Raw genomic sequence first — 4945 nt, forward strand, 5'->3', positions numbered from 1 at the left:
GGTTTAGCTCCAACCCCAATTAAACACACTTGAACCAGCTAATCAAGCTTTTACTAAGCATACTAGAAACTTCCCAGCAGGTGTGTTGAGGGAAGCTGGAGCTAAACTCTGGAGCACTGAGTTTGGGCATCCCTGATTTAAACAGATGAGTCTAATTTGTTGAAACTGTAGGGGTTTATTCTTTCAAAGAAATAAAACTCATGCTAAATACAAATGAAACATGGCACAGATAGCATTTCCTCCCTACAAAGATGACTCAAGTGTCAAGAACAGAAGAACTACAAACAAGCACCTTTATTTATTGGAAATACATAAACACATGGTTTACAATAGAAAAGCCACCACTCATTTCAGATGTTCTTCAAACATGGCAATAAATTTAGTTCTACTCGAGTTGCACTGCGGAGGAACAAGCCACCAGTCACCGAAAACATGTGCCTCAAAATGAAGCCATCATTGAAATCTGTTAAGAGAGAGGAAAAAACCTTAATTCACTTGAAATGAAGACAAACCATGTTGCATGTTACTTAAACACTGCCTGCATTTAATTCTTATATGCATGTGTCTTGCGACAGGATCCAGGCACAAAGCAGCAACCTCTGACCCAGGTTTTAGCTGACAAAACTAGAAAAATACTTCAAAGCAGGAGTAGCTCACTTTAACCCCCTCTGATCTGGCCACTAGGAACTTCAACAGCCTTCAGTGCCCCGGTCAAGTGAGCCATCATCTGCAACTACTCCGTTAAGCCAGCCGCCGCCTGGAATTGAATGCTCATCCATTTTTGGAATTATGTTAAGAATGTGTGGTATGGTCAGATAGCTGAGAAAGACGCTTTTTGGAAGCTTCATGTATCAAACACTGTAATTGCACAAACAGATGCACAGCAAAATCCAGGCCGCGGATCGCTTGACTGGATGTTCACAGAAGGTGGCTGACTTGACCATGGTCCTCTGGGGTAAAGCATAGGTGGACTACAGTAGTCAACATTTGAAGTGGATCAAAACATATCAAAGTTGTCCTAAAACCAAAACACCTGTTCTTGTCTTAGTACAACTTTGATTAACTTTTTTGTTCCGCTTCAAAAGTTGACTATTGTAAATCAGACTGGTTGTATGAACAAGCATTGATATGACCAAGTTACTCACCTAATGACTGTAGTTCTTACATTCTCTGCCTTTGGCTGCAAAATACAAATTTGGACTGATTAGCAATAATTTAAAACACAATTAGCAAGGCTAACTATTACAAAAAATGTTTCTCCCAACAGGATCCGAAGCAAGTAATATTAAGCCAATACTTCAGGTTTTAGAGAGAATTCATCTACCCCTCCCGTTTCAATCATTCAAGACATAGCAGGACTTGAATGTGCAACAAAAAGGGGCTGACAAAACTAGAAAAATACTATGCGAAGCAGGAGTAGCTCACTTTACCCCCCTGATTTGACCACTAGGAACACCCACAGCCTCCAGTGCCCTGGTCAAGTGAGCCATCATCTGTGAGCACTCGATCAAGCCAATCACCGCCTGGATTTGAATGCTCACCCATCTTTGGAATTACAGTAAGAATGTGTCGCATGGCCAAAAAGCTGAGAAAGATGCTTTTTGGAAGCTTCATGCATCACAACACCGTAATTCCCCAAATAGACGTGCAGCAAAATCCAGGTAATGCCTCGCTTGACCAGATGTTCACAGATGGTGGCTCACTTGATTGCAGTCCTCCAGGGGTAAAGCATAGGTGGACTAGATCAGACTGGTTGTATGAAAAAGCATTGATATGACAGACTTACTCACCTAATGACTGTAGTTCTTACATTCTTGGTCTTTGGCTGCAAAACACAAATTTAGACTGATTAGTAACAATCTTAAAGCACAATTTAGCAAGGCTAACGATGATAAAAATTGTTTCTCCCAACAGGATCCGAAGCAAGTAATATTAAGCCAATACTTCAGGTTTTAGAGAGAATTCATCTACCCCTCCCGTTTCAATCATTCAAGACATAGCAGGACTTGAATGTGCAACAAAAAGGGGCTGACAAAACTAGAAAAATACTTTGCGAAGCACAAGTAGCTCACTTTACCCCCCTGATTTGACCACCAGGAACACCAAGAGCCTCCAGTGCCCGGGTCAAGTGAACCATCATCTGAGATGACCGTCAAAGCCAGTCACCGCCTAGATTTGAATGCTCATCTTTTGATGGTGGCTCACTTGACCACAGTTCATAGGGGGACTAGATCAGACTGGTTGAGTTACTTACCTGATGACTGTAGTTCTTACATTTTCTGCCTGTGGCTGCAAAATACAAATTCAGGCTGATTAGCAATTATCTTAAAACAATTAGCAAGGCTAACAAAAGTTACAAAAAGTGTTTCTCCCGACAGGATCCGAAGCAAGGAATATTAAGCCAATACTTCAGGTTTTAGAGAGAATTCATCTACCCCTCCCCTTTGATCATTCAAGATATAATAAGACTTGAATGTGCTTTAAAAGGGGCTGACAAAACTAGAAAAATACTATGCTAAGCAGTAGCAGCTCAATTTACTCTCCTGATATGGCCACTAAAGCACAGAGGCTTTAGGGGGCAAAGCACAGGAGGGAACATGAGACTAGATCAGTAGTTTTCAAACCCTGGGTGGCAACTCACCAGATTTGAGGAAGTTGTAAACATGCATGTTACAAAGTTCAAGCTTCAGGGAAGGAGGAAGCAGAAACTGGTAAACTTAGCTTTAATAACTAAAACAATACAACGAAAGTGGCAGCCACCTCGTGGCAGAATCCAATGCGTATGTCATGCTCGGTTTTTGCAGGGTTAGACGTTGTAGCCAATCACAGACATCTGTTGAGTTCTTGAAAGCAATGGCCAATCAGAGGCGCTTCAGTTAGAATCCACTCACAGCAAGTTTTTTCTCAGTCCTGAGTTCTAGAAGCTTGCAAATCATCTCATTATAACAGTGTAGATACAACATAAATAGGAGTTTCATTGATTACAGCACAATTTCAGATATCACAAACTGAAGTGAGTGACAGCTGTTTCGTGATTAAGGGAGCACTCGACTATATAAAGTCCATTCAGAATTAATAAGAGTTGTTTTTCATGCTAAGAAACCCAATGTGGCATACATGCTGAAAAGTGACGTCCGCATATAATTGGGGGATTCTCTTGAAATCACAATGACAGAGACGTCTTTCATTCTATATAGGTCACATTAAAAAATAAAATTAAAACAAGTTTGAAAACCACTTGACTAAGTCAGACTGGTTGTTTGAAGAGAGGAGAGAAGAAGAAGAAGAAAAGAAAAAAAAAAAAAAAAAAAAAAAAAAAAAAGTTACTTACCCAATGACTGTAGCTCTTACATTCTCTGCCTTTGGCTGCAAAATACAAATTTTGACTGATTAGCAATTATCTTAAAATGCAAGGCTAACTAATATATATATATATATATATATATATATATATATATATATATATATATTGTTTCTCCCGACAGGATCCGAAGCAAGGAATATGAAGCCAATACTTCAGGTTTTAGAGAGAATTCATCTACCCCTCCCCAATCGATCATTCAAGACATAATATGACTTGAATGTGCAATAAAGGGGTTGACAAAAATAGAAAAATACTTTGCCAAGTAAATAACTTACCAAGTAATGTTTAGAAAAGGATTCTTCAGGACCAATACAATATGAGAATCTAGACATGAGGATTTAAAAAAAACAAAGACAAGTAATTAAAATATGCACAAACACATTAATATATACATTGATCTTACAGTTTTAGAGCTGCGATTTCCTTTAAGCAAAATCTAGAGTAAAAACGAAAATAATTTATCCACCCTCTTTTTTTACTCATTGAAAATCTTAAGATAAAAAAAAATGCTTCCTTACCTTCTTAATTAAGACATCATAGAAAAATGGCAAGTTTCTGTTCAGTCAGGGGGTTCAGATGGACAATCTATTAAAAAAGAAAAAAAGAAAAAAGAAAAATAGACTTAACATGAGCAGACATACAGGCCGCATATTCACCACGTGGGTTCTCGAGCCACACGTGGCCTTTCTTCACAACTTAATATTTCTGTAACTACGATAATGCTTTAGAAGCAAGTTGTACAACGTGTTTTATCAAACATCTTTTGGTTTAGTCAAAGAACTATTTTACTATCTTTCTATAAACTTATGAAGTTCACTGTAGGCGTTCTGGTATACTAAACTTGACTATTTACGACACATCTTGTGCGTGTTGTGTTGTATATGTTCGTGTAAAATGAAGCACAGTTTAAGTATATAAGAAGATAAATAAATTCACAAACACACTTACAAACGCGCATACTGCATCCGCTCATCTCCAACCGATCGTGCACTGATGATCTGACTTTGTGCTAGAAGCAATGAGCACGTGTGACCGGTGCAAGGAATTCTGGGATATTTAAAGCGACCGCCTCCAGCTCATTTTAAGGATTCGGCTCTTTCAAGCAGTTCATTCTCAAATAAAAATGACTCCTAATGATTCATTCTGAACAAATCGCTTAGTTTCCGGATAAGATCCAACTCGAACTATTATTGACTAATCTAGCCGTAAAATAAACGGATGATAGCAGGGCATATAGGACAAGAGACTAACATGATGTTCACAAACTATTACTCGAGAAATTCTTTTTTTTTTTTATACTTTCGCTAATATTATTTATATGCATAAATGTATGGAACGTACAACGATACCAAAAAATGTGTCATTTCTTGTTATAGTGTCCTCAAACTTCATTTATATGCTGTAGAGCATTGGGACAACCTTTTCTTTGGTCTCGCACTATCTACAAATTCTATTGGCCACAATAAAAATTCGAACGCATATTTTGGGGTATTCATTGGTGACTCTATCTGTCAATCAACTGAGCAGCGTTCGGTGTCGTGGACTGCAAATGCACCAATCGCGCTCTAGTGGGCGGGGTTT

General features: G+C 38.5%; 1 long non-coding RNA gene and 4 other non-coding genes across 5 annotated transcripts; all 5 read right to left on the reverse strand.

Annotated features, from left to right (window-relative positions):
* Positions 1–279: 279 nt before the first annotated feature.
* LOC127151849 (uncharacterized) lies at positions 280–4426 on the reverse strand. The gene is made up of 8 exons (XR_007824969.1): positions 4313–4426; positions 3883–3949; positions 3640–3688; positions 3332–3366; positions 2255–2289; positions 1791–1825; positions 1146–1180; positions 280–463 (listed from the first exon to the last, which is right to left on the reverse strand). It is a non-coding gene; the product is annotated as an uncharacterized LOC127151849 (long non-coding RNA).
* LOC127151893 (small nucleolar RNA SNORA26) lies at positions 1250–1371 on the reverse strand. The gene has a single exon (XR_007824993.1). It is a non-coding gene; the product is annotated as a small nucleolar RNA SNORA26 (small nucleolar RNA).
* LOC127151891 (small nucleolar RNA SNORA26) lies at positions 1897–2018 on the reverse strand. Its single transcript, XR_007824991.1, has one exon. It is a non-coding gene; the product is annotated as a small nucleolar RNA SNORA26 (small nucleolar RNA).
* On the reverse strand, positions 2361–2481 carry LOC127151892 (small nucleolar RNA SNORA26). The gene has a single exon (XR_007824992.1). It is a non-coding gene; the product is annotated as a small nucleolar RNA SNORA26 (small nucleolar RNA).
* LOC127151890 (small nucleolar RNA SNORA26) lies at positions 3468–3589 on the reverse strand. The gene has a single exon (XR_007824990.1). It is a non-coding gene; the product is annotated as a small nucleolar RNA SNORA26 (small nucleolar RNA).
* Positions 4427–4945: the final 519 nt, after the last annotated feature.

Source organism: Labeo rohita, chromosome 20, assembly GCF_022985175.1.
Source record: "Labeo rohita strain BAU-BD-2019 chromosome 20, IGBB_LRoh.1.0, whole genome shotgun sequence".
Lineage (NCBI taxonomy): Eukaryota > Metazoa > Chordata > Actinopteri > Cypriniformes > Cyprinidae > Labeo > Labeo rohita.